General features: G+C 42.9%; 1 protein-coding gene across 5 annotated transcripts in view; it reads right to left on the minus strand.

Moving 5' to 3' along the window:
• ZNF609 (zinc finger protein 609) overlaps positions 1-16,849 on the minus strand; it is a 624,349-nt gene that overhangs the window by 246,092 nt on the left and 361,408 nt on the right. The gene's annotated exons all lie outside the window — the stretch shown is intronic.

The raw sequence follows: 16,849 nt of genomic DNA on the forward strand, positions 1-16,849 counted from the left end.
CGGTGGCAACAACATGTGGTTTTGGTGCTTCAAGCGAGGGACACCTGCGGGATCACTTTATGTTGGGCTTTACACTGAAAAAAAGCTACAGAAACCATGTGGCAGAAAGACAACCTCTCTTTGCAACGGCAAAGACCCATGAACATTCAAAAGCATGTATAGAAGTTATTTCCAATGATGTGTCTTGCACTTTTAAGGAAGAAGAGCAATTGTTAAGCTTGTGCAAGAAAAATCAGCAGCTGATAAGGCAGCTTAGGCTAAAGCAGGTCAAGATGAAAGTGTACATAACGAAACTGGGAAAAGGTTGCAGGTGTTTTTGATGAGGCAATACAGATCACATGGCAAACTTTAAACAGTGACTGGAATGGAAAGCCTTATGTAAACATTGTGGAAAGAAGGGACACTTCACCAAGTGTTGTAAATCTTCCAGTCTCAAGAAAGTAAGACAAGTTGACTGTGATGATGAGGAGGATGGAGTAGAGGAAGCAGTGGTTGTATAAAGTAAAGAAAAGGCACCTCAACTGGATCTTTTTGTGTATCTGGGTCCATATGAGAATCCATCAGTCAGAGTGAGCGATGTGCCAATGGTCAGGAGTATTTCATTTGGGTGTGATATGTTATTGAGAGTTTCAAAATGTTTAAAAAAAAAAAAAAAAAAGAGAGTTTGGATGTCTCAAAAATTATGTACGGGTGATCAAGCTCAAGGCTAGTGCTCAATATAAAATAGCCAATGTCAAGAATGTACCATTATCTGTTAAGGAAAGTATGAGAAAGGAACTGAATACATTTGTGTAGATTATTCAGGAAGTGTAGGTCTCTGAATGACTCTCACCAGTAGTAAGTGCATGAAAAGCCAAAGGGGAGGCTAGATTGTGTGTCGCCTTAACAGAACTCTATAAGGCTGCGGTAGTGGATCATTATCCACTGCACAATATTAATGAAATGTTGAGTTCCCTCAACTGTGCCAATCACTTTTCATCTTTAGACTTGAGCTCAGCGTGTCATTATGTAAAACTTGATCAAGCATCACAAGATTTGACTACGTTTTCCACCCCCCTTGGTTCATATACATTTTTTAGAACTTCCTTTGGGCTGCCATCTGCCGCCTTTGTTTTACAGAGCGCTAAGGAGAAATTGTTAAAAGGTGTAAAAGGAGTAAGAGTATACCAGGATGATGTGCTAGTTTTCGGGACTGATGTATAAGAACATAATGGAAGGTTGCACAATGTTTTGTAGAGCCTGGAAAAAGGAGACTTAACACTCAGACTGGAGAAGTGCAAATTCAATGTTCCAGAAATAGAATATTTGGGACATTTAATAGAATTCAACCTGAGTGGGCTCGTGAATACCATAAAAAAGTTACCTTCTCCTAGTAGTAAGGAAGAATTGGCAAAATTTCTGGGAATGGAGGAATTTTATAATACGTTTGTTCCCTAGCTTGTGGAGAGAACGGAGTGTACAAGACGATTTTAAAAAAGGGCAAGGAATTTTAATTATGTGCAAGAAAGAATTCAATGATGCAAAATCCAGTTTGGAGACCTTGCGAGTTTTGACACCAAGGACGAAATGGTTGTCATGAATGATGCCAGCTCTAAAGGTCTAGGGGCACTACTGCTGCAGAAATCTGGTGGTGTATGAACAACCTTTTTATTTATCTCTTGTGGTCTGACAGAAAAAAAAAAAAAGTATTTTGGGCAGTAAGGAAACTGTGAAAATTTCTGTGGATGTGAAGATTTTTAATCAAAACAGATCATAAGCCTCTCAAAGAGGTTTTCACAAGGAAAGGTATAGCGCCAATTTCCTATCTCATTCATAAATGGGTGGTTGCGCTCCAATAATTTGAATTGCTGGAAGTCCCTGGAGAGAGTAATTTAGGCAAAATCTGTTTTTCAAGATTGTTTCCTACAGATTAAGTTTATGATCTAGAGAATGAGGAGTATTTTGAAGGGGAGGAATTTGAAGAGAGCGTAAAAGCCTGCCTAATAAAGGAAGGAGTGGTACATGGGTAATGAGTGGAGGAGAGAACTCCAAGAGGATGGGGGTCTTCAGAAAGTGATTAGGAGACTTTGGGGGAAAAAATACATAACGCAAATGCCAGCCATATGAGTATATCGAAAACCAAGGCACACATTAGAGAGTACTTCTGATGACCAGCTATGGACTTAATGGTACAGAATTGTGTTGAACACATGCTGAGTGACAAAATATTGAAGTGTAAAACCCAACCCATGATATTCAGAGAGCAAGCATCAGGTCCATGGGTGGGTATTGCAATGGACATTCTTGGTACTATTAAAGTGAAAATGTGTGCTTCATCATACATCCACCTAATGTGAAGAACTGAGAGGGAGTTTACTTCTTTATTAGATCCGCATGATACAGAGACCCCTTTTACAGTGCCAATCAAGGCGTCACATAAACTGACTCACCACAATTCTAACCATAACATTTTAGATGATGTCTTGGTTACATAAACACATCATCACCTAGATAGAGAACATTAGGTTGCAGTGACATAAGATGCCACATCACCTCCCTCACTTAATCTATTGAACTAAGGTGCAACTCTTATGCTATTTACAATTCTAAGTAATGCAACAACAAACCAAATATGGTAGAAGGCAACACCAAAAAAAGACATGCTATAATTCTATTGAAGTTCATTCACAGTCCTGTAAACGTGTCTGTCTTCTCTGTCATTGTGGCTTAACTTTTTGATCTCCCAACAAATCCGTATTCACGGGAGCCAACCCTTTACCTTGCAGTGTTCCACCACTTTCCCAGTCTGTTTAAGTTCCAAATCAAAGGATCATAAGTTATTAGAGCATTTTAAACACTCAACACTTTAAAAGGTCTACTAAATTTAGAAACTCTCCCATCTTTTTGTGGGGATTTGATTTTTATTCAATCCCCCAACCGCACCACAGTGGGTTTGACAGCCATCCTCATGTCAAACAGTTCCTTTTTCCCCTCTCTTTCTTCTTTTCTCGGTCTCTCGATGCCTCTACATTACCAAGTTGTTCATATACTTCATTTCTATTCTCATTTACCCATCCAGGTGCCATTTCACTATTAGGAATTCGTCCTCTAAACAAATGTAAATGTGGGGGAATGAGGGGTCAGGCGATAACTCCCTTACTCTCTTTTTCATGCTTTATTCCCAATCCAATCCAATCCACAGATCAGAGACTGCTGCAAACCTTCTTTCAAAACCTTCATAAAGCGTTCTACCACATCATTCTTGTAGAGCTGCTTTGTGTTTAATGCCTTTCTTTTTCGAGAATTCCTCTATCATTCCTGTTGACAGTTGAACCCCATTATCCCTAACTAAGGAAAGCTTTTTTCCCCTCCCCCCCCCCAAACAATTTTTCCGAAAAAAATCACATCCTTGGATTCCACTGAATTAACAAACTTAACTTCTGGCCAGCCTGAGTACGTCAATACATACTAGAACATAGTTATCACATGTTTGGACACAGACAAAGAATGACACTATAGAATGAAGCCAATGAACATCTGTAAATTATGTAAGATTTAAGATGTAAGTTTGTTTGCATGCGGAAGCGGTGGATTGGTAAGACACAAACCTCTGAATTGAAGGATGGTGAATTCGCTAGTCAGGGCTTTCGTAGCATTAGGAAGGCGAGATTGGATTTCTCAGGAAGTTCAACAATGAATGTAGGACTGATTTTGGCCTTCATACTTTTCAACAATGGCAGAAGTTGAGAAACTGATTTCCATTTGGACATGGGAAGATAACAATACCCAGTCGTTTTGTACCCTGAGGACCTTGACAGTTAGGCCAAAGTTAGTTGTGTATATGTATAATGCTCAACAGTGGTTTAATTGTCTAGGACTGAACTTCATGCTTTCTTCTACCCCTTCCTTAATATTTTACTACATGATGCCCTGCTTTTGAACTCATGCTTAAGCAAATCATAGTTTATTATGGTTTTTTGGATAGTTAAAATGCAATCTGTGACAACAATTGCTTATTTTATATTTGCATTGCAAGACATCCTGTGTGGCAATTGTGCAAAATATGTTCAAGGTTCAAAACAAATAATTGTTAAAAACACCATTTTATCAAGACTATTTTCCACTATCAAGACAGATATTATAAAATGTGCAATATCACATTCAGCAGAAAACAAAAATCTTCTTACAATTAAAAGAATTGCCTCTTTAATGCCGCTGAAAGTTAAGCTTCTGTTGTAAAATGTGTCTTCATCAAGAATATGGCTTGTGTTTATGCTGCAGGGCCTCTGGAAGTACCTCATCCCATTAAGAGGCGGCCCTGTAGAACATTAAAGTTTGTTCCATATCTATATAGTATCTCACTCAGACAAATATTAGGAATCAAGATAGGAAACATCAACAAAAATTTACAAAACCATTAGGTCTCGTTTTAATGTACCAACCAATATAGAGACAGGCGTTCACAAATGCCATTTACATGTACTTTATGCACAAATAGAATTCATCACATAAAAGCCTGTCCTACTGGCTTTGCTAATGCTTGTAAAAAGCAGACAAAATATTGTTTTCTATGTACAATACATACAGGAGAAAAAAATTGAGCGTGACCAACAGCAGAGTTCAGTTTATTTTTCAGATTTAGAATATTACATCTTGTATGCTAATAGAGGCACTTCATGGAATGGGAAACGATACATGACTTGCTGATAGTATGGGGATAGTGTAATAATCCACCCTGCAGTGCCAAGCCAAAGCCCACTCTACGCATATTTTAAAAAACTGTGAACAATACATATTTGGGCTGTATTGTTAGGCTGGATCTAACAAGGGAAGTTTACCTTACCTAGGTAGGCATTATTTGGAAAATGTTTAAAATCATCATGCGCTAATATTTGACTTTGTCATTCACAAGCATACCACTTTGGCCGTCACTTAGAATATGTTGGAGGCTGTTAACATACTTTGAAATGCGTGGAAAGTTGCTTTCAGTGCATTTAGCTATATTTTCCAATTGAGAGTAAACACTGCATTCTATGCCTGTAGGTATCTGAGCACAAGCAAAACACTGGTGCTAACTTTATAACAATCATTGGAGAAAAAAGGACAAAAACAGGACCTGCACATGTATTTCCATAATTTGCACTGTTATAACAACTGGTTATGATAACAGTATTACCAAATTGTGAGATCACAGCAAAACACTGACAAAGGGAAATGCAGCACTGCTCAACTGCACATAAACAGAATTAAGTCCTAAAAGTGCCACTACTGATGTCCTAAAAACATTTTTCCAACCCTTTAAGGAGGTAAGCTTTTTATTGCTGGTCGATGCCAGTATGGGCCTTATGATGAGATCCCCAATATCACCTGGTAACTCTTTACTCGAGTTCTCATTACTGTGGGCATTCATAACTGAAAGGAGGGTGGTGACAGAAATAACAGGGATCACAAGCGGAACCCTGAGGATGCCCTTAGAAAATAAGAATGAAAGGAAAATCAGTAATTTAATTCCAATTCTACCAGTATTTCACCTTTAAGCCCCGGCTGAGAATTGAGATGTAGGAAGGAGCTTTAAGTGTTCAGGTAAAGGAAGCATTAGGGGAAGCAAGTTTTTTTTGGTATTACAGATAGATACTATTAAGGGGTAGTAATGGGTTTTAAGAGTTCAAAAAGGGTAGCATTAAGGGGAAGGTAGTGTTTTTAGGGTTTATAGATGGGTAGCGTTATGGGGCTGTACAGTTCTGTAGGGTTTAGAGAAGGGTAGCTTTGAAGTTTAGTAAGTTTTTCCAGTTCAAAGAAAGGTAACACAAAATGGCAGTATGGGTTCTGGGCAGGATACTCTTAGGAGGGTAGCAGTGTGTTTAAGCTAGCGTTAAAGGGTTTCTAGGGGGCCAGGAAAGGGTAGCGTTAAGTGGTTAAGATTTTTAGGATTCAGGAAAGGTTAGCGTTAAGGAGTAGTAAGATTTTAGGGTTCAGGTAAGGGTAGTGTTAAGGGGTATTAAGGGGTTAACATTATTACATTCAATACACAGTGAATCTGACACAAATTAAAAATATTAATAATGCATTTTTTTTCTTAACATTAATTACATGATATTTTTGGAGCTGTGCAGCTTAGAAAAAGTCTCTCAAGCCCAAAAGAAAAAAGTTACTTACCTTCAGTAAAGCATCATCTCGTACAGACATATTCTAGTTGAAGATTCCTTACCTTAGAATTTGCCCCAGGAGTCAGTCTGGATCTGGAGATATTTTCCTCAAGCAGTACCCCTGAGCGCTGTTAGGTGGAGTTGGTCGGCTTTGTGTCCGTTGTTAGAATCATGTCCACTGGAATGGCATCGCTGGGACTATGTAGGTGTCACCCCGGCGCGCTGACGTCAGTTACTTTTCACGAGTTTCCACACCTTAAACGCAGAGCCATAAAGAACACTGACCACTGGTGCGTCATAATAAGGGCCCCAAAAGGGAAGTTCCTGTCTCTATAAATCAGCTCACAGAATGGGGAGTATGGGTGGGTCGGCAAGGAATCTGCAACTAGATTATGTCTCTACCAGATAATGCGTTACAGAAGACAAGTAACTTGTTAATCTGATAGACTTCTAGTTGCAGATTCCTTACCTTATTATAGATACCCAAGCAATACCATTCCAGGAAGTGGGTCTGCGAACCAAGATAATACTAGGAAGTCCTGCAGGACCGAACAGGCAAAATACTCATCCCTTCGATCCCGAATGTCCTGACAGTAGTGTATGGTGAGCGAGCAATGACGCCCACGTTGCGGCCTGGCAGATGTCCAGGACTGGAACTTCGTGTGCTAACGCAGTGAGTGCAACTGTTGCTATGGTAGAGTGACCACACAAACCCTTCAGGGGTTGCTTCTTACCCAATGCGCAGCACATTGTGATGCAGGAAATGACACATCTGGAGATGGTCCTCTTCTGCACTGCCCGAGCTTTCTTTGCACCCACAAAGAGTTGATCATCCACCCGAACTCTTTGGTACGATCAAGGTACAACACCATTGTGTCTTTTTGGGTCCAAGAGATGGAGTCTTTCCTCTTCCTTAGAAGGATGTGGGGGGCACATAAAAAGTAGGTAAGGTGATGGATTGACCTACATGAAAGGACGTGACCATTTTTGGGAAAAAAGGGAAGCCCTGGTATGAAGCATTACCTTATCAGGATAGATGGAAAGGAAGGGTGGGTTCACAGAAAGGGTCCGCAGCTCACTAACGCGGGCAGAAGTGACAGACACAAGGAAGGCTGTATTGTAAGTTGAAAGCCAGAGCGGACAGCTATTAAGTGGCTCAAAAGAAGCACACATAAGAAAAGTAAAAAAACAGATTTGAATTCCATTGGGGCATTATAAACGGTGAAGGAAGAAACATATTGGTAAGACTCTTTAGGAATCTACTAACAATAGGAGATTTAAACAGAGGGTTGGTCAGGTAATCTCAGTAAAGCAGGGATAGCAGTCAAATAACCTTTGAGGGTGCATAAAGCAGAGTCCTGCTGGGCTAAAGAAGGTATAAACAAGAGGACCTCAGAGAGGGGCAGAGAGAGGGGTCAACAGACTTGTCTGTGCACCATGCCACAAATTTGTTCCATCAACAGGCGTATACCATCTTGGTGAAGGGACAACTGGCTGGCAAGGAAGTTACAGACTTTGGGCAGAAGGTCAAAAGCTGTCAACTGCCGCTGCTCAATCTCCACGCAAGTAGGCAGAGACTGTGCTGGTTAGGGTGGAGAACCATTCCCTGCTGCTGCAACAGAAAATCCTCCAGAAGGGGCAGTCTGATCGGAGGATCGATGGCCATGCTCAATAGCTCATGATACCAGACTTTTCGCGCCCCATCCGGAGCCGCAAGGATTAATTGAGCCCGGTTATTCTTGATCTTCTTGAGAACTCTGGGCAGAACTGGTATAGGCGGAAAGGCTTATAGGAGGCCTGAGTTCCACTTGAGACAAAAAGCGTCACTGAGCGTGGGCTGCCTTGGAAACTCCCCGACGCAAAATAGCTGACATTGCACCTTTCTCTGAGGAGGTGAACAGATCTAACCAAGGCTCTCCCCACTGCTGAAAGACCTTGCGCCACCTCCGGATGGAGACGCCATTCGTGATCGACACTGCATCAATGCCAGATGTAGAACCACCAGGGTTATGTCCTGATGTCCCAGCCATGTCCAGAGGCGCAGAGCCTCCTGACAAAGGGTCCACAACCCCACCCGCCCTGCTTATTGCAGTACCATATAGCTGTGGTGTTGTCTGTACACATCTGCACTACTTTCCCTTTGAGAGAGTTCAGGAATGCTTTCAATGCTAGCTTGATCGCCCTGATCTCTCCAAAAGATATATGCGGAGCCGGGACTTCACCGGAGACCAGACACCTCTTATCTCCGCCTCTCCCATGTGGCCGCCCCATCCCACGAGTGAAGCATTTGTCACTACTGTCAGATGTGGTTGGGGAAGGGAGCGGGATCTGCCTCTGACCCCAATCATGGCTCTAGAGTTACCACTGCAGATCTTGCACAGATCCCTCTGAGATCTGGACCATGTCTATGAGATTTCCCTGACACTGCGTCCACTGGAACTTCAGGCCCCACTGCAGAGCCCGCATATGCCATCTGGTATGTGCCACCAGCAGGATGCAGGAGGCCATGAGGTCCTGCAGTCTCAGAGTCATTCTCACCAAAATCCAGGATAGAGGCTGGAACATCGGTACTATAGCCTCAATATCCTGGACTCAACGCTTGGGAACGGTAGGCCTGAAACGGCACTGTGCCCAGAAAAGCTTCGTAGGCTGGAGGTGGGAGCACAATAACCTGTAAATGCTTGTGGCCTACCGTGAACCGTAAGTAAAACCTGTGGGCAGACAGGACAGAACTATGGAAATATGCATCCTGTCAGTCCAACGGTACCATCTAGTCTCCTTGGTCCAGGGCAGATAGGACCTGAGCCAGAGTGAGCATTTTGAATGTTTCCTTCCACAGGAAGAGATCGGGGGACTGGAGGTCTAGGATACGGCAGAGGACCATGTTCTTTTTGGGCACCAGAAAGTAGCGGGAATAACAACCACAACCTACTTCTAGCACAGTGACCCTCTCTATGGCTCCCTTGGCTAAGAGAGCCGTAACCACCTCGCAGTTAAATGCCGAGTGATTCGCCATCATCCGAGCGTAGGACAATGGCATGGTTGGAGGGGTAGTCTCAAAGGGGACAGAGTAGCTCCTTCGGACTATTTGCAAAACCTACCTATCTGACAAGACAGATTGCCAGCGGGGACGGTGATGGTGAATCCTGCTGCCGACTGGTCCCTGATGGGTAAGCATCAGACTAGGAAGGTTTGTAGGCTGCAGCGGGAGAGGTGGTGGACTGGACAGACTGCTGGCCCCCCGAATCCACGAGGACATAGGATCCCACGTCCCCAGCCACGCAGAGGTTGGGCAGCATGCACAGCATAGTGGCTGGAGAGAAAAGGATGTGGTTGAGCACCCCTTCTGTAGCCACTAAAGGGGCAAAAAGCAGACTGAGGGGAGCGAGGGGCAGCTGCAAGGCCCAAAACCTGGCCATAGTCCGGGACTCCTTAAAGGGCTCGAGCACCAAGTATTCTTTGTCGAAGAGACGGATGTGCCATCAAGGGCATGCCCATAAGCGTGGATTGGACATCCCCCCAAAAAGTCAGATGCCCTCAACCAATCGTGGAGCCTCAAGGCCGCCATCGATACAACCGATCTGCCTATTGAACAGCTTGGGAGAGAATGCCCTGGGCCTCTTCCGGACCTGTGACAACACCTATGCAACCGTGTTCCATAAAGTATTGGTGTAACAGCCTAAATAGCATGCGGTGTTCATGGACCACAATGCCAGGCTGGAAGAAGGAAAAATCCTCTTCCCAAGCTGATCCAGCCTCTTGGATTCCCTATCTGGGGGAGCGGAAGGGAATGCGCCTCTATAACCAAGCTTTCAGGGGTCAGGTGTTGAGTAAGGAACACTGGGTCTTTAGGAGCTGGTCTATGGCGGCGGGCGATTGTCATGTTCACAGCAGGACATCAGTGAGGGCTTCATTAAAGGGCAAAAGGGGTTGAGAAGAGAAAGCCCGAAGTTGAAGCATCACTGTCAGGACACCAGTACGGCTCCATGTGGGCATCAGCAATGAGGATGGGGTCGACGCCGACTATGAGCTCAGGCGGCATCAGGAAAGTCAATCTCTGAACAGTCACCAGAGATGGTCGAGATGGCTCGACCATCTCTGAACAGTCACCAGAGATGGTCGAGATGGCTCGACTGATGCCGGTTCAGATCCGTGAATGGATGCCTGTGTTCCCTCTGGATCCAAGGCTGGGGTGGGAGGCTAATGGACCATACTTTTTGGTATATGTTACACTGTGCAACAAGGACTATTATTTCAATATTGAGATATTCATATTATGGCGGTTTGAGCCATTTCATACTATGAGCTTGGATGATGATTTTCCAAATTAAACATATAAGATGGAGAACAATGAATACTTCAGACATTGGAACTGTGTAGTTGATTTATATATTTGGCAGTAATTGTTTTTGTTAAGGCCACTTTGACGCTCAAATAGACATACAGAGGGGTTCATGTGACTTGGTGCTAGCACAGTAATCGTGTCTGTATGCTTTTTATTTGGTCTATTTCAGATACATTCATGTGAGGTGTTTGAGGACCAAACTGGTTCTTGTGATATATGAATTCTATTCTGTAACCGCAAATACTGATGTATTATGAAGGAAATTTAGCTGCATATGAAACAATACTTACAAGGTTGGTGGATATATCGAGTTGGATACTGTTTAGTGATTTAATTGAGTGTAACTTATGACTTTATGACAATAGACTGTTTGTTTCATATATTTTTAGTGACTTTTTGGATTAATATGGATTCCATCCTTCATAAGGAGGTACAATTAGTAATGCAATCTTTTTAGTGTGGGAGACTATCTATAAAGCAATATTCAGACTATATTTTTAAATTATGGATTTATGTGGCTTTTCCTTATTATTTATTCTTTCTTATCCTTCCTTACTTCACTTGGATACTTGGTCAGTGGTGTAATTTTTATTAGATTTGATACATCACTTGGTGACTTCTATGGTATGTTGCTTATTCTTGTGCACATTTTTCAATGGTTACTAATTTGATATTTGTTTTATTACATATGTTGGTGATACATTGAGAGTTTTTTAATTTTTGTAATATTTTGTAACTTGATTGATGAATGTATTTATAATATTTGTAATATTATGTTAATATGTTGTTGTTTAATCAGCCTTGAAAAAGTCCTACTACAGGACGAAACATGTGTCGGCTGAATCCTGTTAATACATGCAAGATTGTTTACAGATGAACTTTTCTTGAATCATTTCCAACTGGGCTGGATTGTATATCAATATGTTTTAATATAGCTGAATTATGATTGTTCTGAATTGTACTTTGTAATGGATATAGCTATGCAGATTAAATAGAGTTTGCCACATACCAGTTCATAATTTGTTTATTTTGTACTTGCTTGCATTTTGGTGTTTATTGTATTTGCACATATTATCGGTGCTTATAGACTGTTGAATGCATTACGTTGGACAGTTAGGACTCTTAACATATGTGTGCTCCACAGATTGTCTTCTTGATTTCATATTAACTGGTTTAAGTTCTTTTCTATCCCAGTATACATACTTTGGCAAGGGGTACGTCTTTAGTGCTTGAGCACCACTATTGCACTCAATAAAATGTATAGGAAGGTGCGGCCCTAGCAAAGCCATTGTTGCAATAATACTTCTTTAGTATCCCCAATATATAGTCTGCCCTATTTTTACATATTAGCATCCTGTCTTGTGGCCTCACAAGACACACTTTCAGAGTGATGTATAAATACAAAAAATAGGCTTTGCCAACATAACAAATCATGCAACCTTCCATGTGTTACTGCAGTGCATTTAAGCTTCAGCCGAGCCAGAGTACAACGATGCTACTAGTAGACATTTATGTTATATCTGTAGATGGAGTAAATCAGACTGCAGGTTACATATGACAACTTTCCAAGGAATAGGTTCACTTTAGGAGTTCCAATGTACAGAACGTTATTTAGAAGGGAATAACAGGCACTGTACAACTGTTTAGCAGTAGCAAAGGTGAAACATATAGGGAGGCCATACAGAATAGTCAGATTTGCTAAAATTTAAATCTGCAATTTTCTGCTCAAATTCAGAAACAATTCCGCTCAAACAAATCAGTACCATTCCAAGTAAAGCACAGCAAACGTATGTGCACACTTGTGTTAGGCGAACACACCCAGTGAATGCAGACCAGTTAATATATTTTAGTTTCTTCCACTTTTTGCAAACAGTGAACTGCGAACAGCACTGTCTCACTACTGTAACTGCTGGCAAGTTGCCCAGCGTAGTATCTGTATGATTTGCACTTATGGGCTGAAAGGACTCACTTTGTATTGTCAATGTAATTGGCCACGTTTTTGGTACTAGAATACCATCACTCACCCCACATGGGTTAACAAGAGAACAATGATCTAACAGACCATTTAAAGTGATTAACAGTCCTTGGTCCAATCATGTTATGCATTAAAAAAAAAAGCAATACATAAAGCAGTACTTTTCATTAACAAATAAATCAAATTAAGTGCAGTCACATATGATGATACAATACTAAAATGCTTCAAAGCTCTGATGCAGCAACCACTGTGCTAAACACATGTTGGTATTTAAGTGGAAACAAGGCCCTTCTGATTCATGCTATAAAGTACATTAAATAAAGACTTTTGAAATTTACATATCACTCATCTACTTGACAATACAAAATATACTGTCTGAACTCAAGTCTACATGTTAATAATATATGTAATTGGCCATAATATTAACAATATACATAATGGGTCTCTGGCATACCTCAAGAGGTCAACGATGCCATCAATAACCTTTGGGTTAAACTAAGTATGTAAGGTGTTGCTTATTATTTTATATAAATCTTTTTAATAAATTATAGACATAAAAGAAAAAAAGTGAATTGACAGCCAGGAATTTTGATGTAACAGTACAACACTGGGTATTTACACAGAACACAAGTCCATGTCCCTGTAGGGGGTCACCCATCTCTGATGTCCTTTCACCTTCCCCCTTTATTCTCAGGCCGTGTGAATTTCAAGCCCCCACATGTCCACATCTGAAGACCAGGGCAATGTTCTACAAATCTGAAGTTGAAGCCCTCTGTACAGTGGCCAGTCATTCCACATCTTACCATGTTTATGAGGGCAACCCTGAGAAACGTATATGGGCATCTTCAAACTCGGACAGCAGTCTAGCCCCTTCCTCAATCCCACAAATGAAGGCACTGCAATATCCTTCCACACCTTTGCAATATCCTGTTTCGCCAAGACCAGGCTCAGCCACAGGATTACTCTTTTATAACTGTTGCCATCTTTGTCATCCGTGCTGTGCAACAGAGCTAACCCAGGATCCCTGAGGAGTTTGCAGCTTAGGATCTCTTCCAGGCCTGCATGCACCCTTCCCCAGAATTGCTCCAGAAGATTTGTATGAAGTCTCCTGTCTGCACACTGCAATGCACAGTCGTGACTCAACTACCCTTCTTCTCCATAAAATCTCCTTTGTAAGGTAGGCCTGATGCAGATTTTTCAATTTAATAACACGAAACTGAAGCACTTTCAGCTTCTGTCCTAGGTCCCCAATCAACAATTAAGGAGATCAGCCATGAAAGAGGTCAGCTCCTTCAACTCAGATACGGAGGGTTGAGTATACAATTTGGTTGCAAATAAACAGGCTATGGGGAGGTCCCAAACAATGCATGTGTCTGGTTCATCGTTGACAGATGTTGGGGTCTCGCAAGGAGGTACTGGAATTGTGCCAGTATAGTATGTTGCTCAGCTTATTTCCCCATTGATAGATACATCTCTGCAGACTACTAAACTAGGTATGAGTTACATGGTGACTCATACCTAGTTTAGTAGGGTCTGTTGAAGGATTATTTGCAAGTGTAGCGACTGTCTGAGAAGAAATAGATGTTAAGTATTGCAATTCTAATTCTATGATATGGGCCTCTATATCTGTCAACTCCTGTTGCGCTTCTGAGTCATGCTTTCAATGATGATCCCACCCCGTACCGTGGCCCTGAGAGCCTTCCACAATGTTGCTGGGGAATGTACCCATCTGTGTTCCTCTCAAGGTAACAGTCTATAGCTCCAAGGAGGAAGTACCTAAAACCCAGGTCCACTAGTATCCAGGCACCAAGACACTATTCTCCCCCACCTGCCCTCCCCCTTGAATTAGGAGGACCCATATTGAGTGACAACTCCATCGGCGAAAGACACCACAGAAGGAGGGCCTCAGTATTGCGCCAATAACAGGATAGTTAATGATACAAGCTACGAATGGTCAGGGTGGAGTCTTTGGTTGCAGGCGAGCGACTAAAGATCTCTGGGCTCTTCCCACCAGGAAAGAATGTAGAGAAGTCCTTTGTAGAACCCAGGATTTGAGCCAGTTCATGACAAAGTGTTGGGGTGGAGCCCGCCAAACCTTCAAGGATTCTAACAATACTGATATTGTTTTGCGGTGAGCGCCCCTCAGCATCCTCTGCCCATGCTTCAAGTTGTCACATTGTCTTCTGAAGGGCTGTGATAGTGGTCAAATAGTTTTGCAGGGAGTCTTCTTTCCTCAAGATTCTCCCCTCCATCTAGGTTACCCTGTTCCTCAAGTCCTGACGGAACAGGGACACTTAAGCACAGAGTCTACCAATCTTCCTCACCAGTGAGGCTCTTAAGTCATGCATGGCCTGTAGGATCAAAGGTAAGCTTGGTGATTGTTCCTTAGGAGTTGGTGATGATCCAGACACTGGCCCATCAGAGGTCTATTTAGTAAACTTGTCTATCCTGCCTTCTGAGGAGGAGACCAGGTGTTTTTTCTTTCGCCATGGTATTCTCAAAGCCAGCTCCTGCAGGCTCCAAGGAACAGGTAAGAGGGCAACCAGACCAAGAGCAAGGAACAAAGGAGGAGCAAGCATGGGTCTCCCACTGGATGGTGGAATATTGGGTTGGGGGAGGGGGGGGTTGGGGGGGGAGACAGGAAGTCTCAGGCCAGGACTGATGCCTCTTGCCACTGATCCAAGGCCTCAAGTATACAACTTCAACAAAGGATTAAGACTCAGACGCTGACCGCAGTCAAGCCACCGAGGGCGAAGGATATCCCCACAGTCACTCCATGAACTTTGTTTTTTCTCCATAGTGTAGCTCCGCAACAATGAGGGGTTCAACCTCCCCTCTGGGTCAGCATCCACCCCTTCCTCCAGAGTCTGGTATAGTCACCAAAACCACAGGCCTCAACACTGCAGCAGAGCTCAGGAAATCCTCGAGAGAACAACGAGCACCATTTGCAAGGGCGTGCTTCTTAGTTCTGCGCCCATGGTCAACTACCTCCTTAACAGAGTCTTATCGCCACCGAGTGATGCCTGCTCTCCACAGGAGATTTTGGGCCTCCATCAGGCAGCACTGATCATCTCAGGCATCCTGTTTTACTCTGGGGCTTCTCTGATATCCAGGCACCTCTGCGGGTACCTCCTGAGCCCGGACTTCCATCTGCCCCATCTTGGCCCAGCCGCTGAACTAACCGTGGCCCCATTGAGCTTTTCTTGTCCTGTCTCCGCATGCATCTGGGTTCACCCCAGCCTTGGTACACACTGTTCTCTTGAAGCCACTAGGGAGCCACACAGTGGCTGTGGCAGGCATTGCTTTGCCTAATTGCAGGCCGGAAGTTCACTCCACACCATGCAGGGCTTTGGAGACTGATAAGCGAGGCAAGCACCAGCCTGGGCACTCACGGCCCTCTGTTCATCGGTTCGCTTCTGGGAGTCTCGGGGAACCCACAGTGAGCAGCATCACAATGCCATATTGCAGGGCAAGGCCTGTAATCTGCCCGTGTAGCACTTCAGGCCTTCAGAGGCAAAGTGAGTACCCCAGCCATCCCCCACTTCACCCTTTTGAGCAAGACTTTGTCTGCCCAGACAGAACTTAAGCTTCTGCTCCCCTCCAGTTAGACCCAAAGTCACAGTACAGTGGGAGTACAAATATGTGCAGATCGGGTGTCTGCCATCAGATGATAACAGATGATGGTGGGCTAGATAAAGGAGCTCAACGTAGTACATCTGCCATCTTCGGTGGCTAAGCCACACCGAAGAAGTGCATATTCAAGCAACACTAAATAAGCACAATTTCTGAATGTTGGAAATGCTAATAGTACCTTAAAATGTTCCTTAAAACAGCACATGCTAAAAATTAAAACCGTCACACAAGACCACACAAAAAGAAAACAGGCACCATGAGTGTGCCTGAATCAACCTAAATCGAGAGCATGGAAGCAGTTGCTCAGAATAAGTTGAAAGAATGGCTGGATGGTACTCGTTTTCTCTGCAATTCACATAAGTAAAAATAGATCACTGTCTTCCAGACCATCACTTGGACATACACCACTAATGGTAAATATTATACTATTTTACAAAAAGTGCTCCTTATCACTTCGATATAAGGGTGTTAACAGCTAAAATTGGAACGCCAGTGGTCCCAAATACTGAACCACCATTTTAATGCACAACTTCAGTCTGCCAACTAGGGCTTCAACAAGGTGAAAACTAATTATGAGAGCTCAGAAAGCAAAGTGCACTAGGCTGAGTGCTGAGAGTGCACACTAAACATGTATGAAAAGTGCATTAAATTTGTATACACGAGACAGCACAGCAACTTATAGTGAGAAACTATGCCTCTTAGGCATAGCACTGGGGAATCCCCTAGCATTTTCTGCACACTAAATAAGCAGAGTGCGCTCATTAACGATGT

The sequence above is a fragment of the Pleurodeles waltl genome, chromosome 3_1 (genome assembly GCF_031143425.1).
Source record: "Pleurodeles waltl isolate 20211129_DDA chromosome 3_1, aPleWal1.hap1.20221129, whole genome shotgun sequence".
In the NCBI taxonomy this organism is placed as follows: domain Eukaryota; kingdom Metazoa; phylum Chordata; class Amphibia; order Caudata; family Salamandridae; genus Pleurodeles; species Pleurodeles waltl.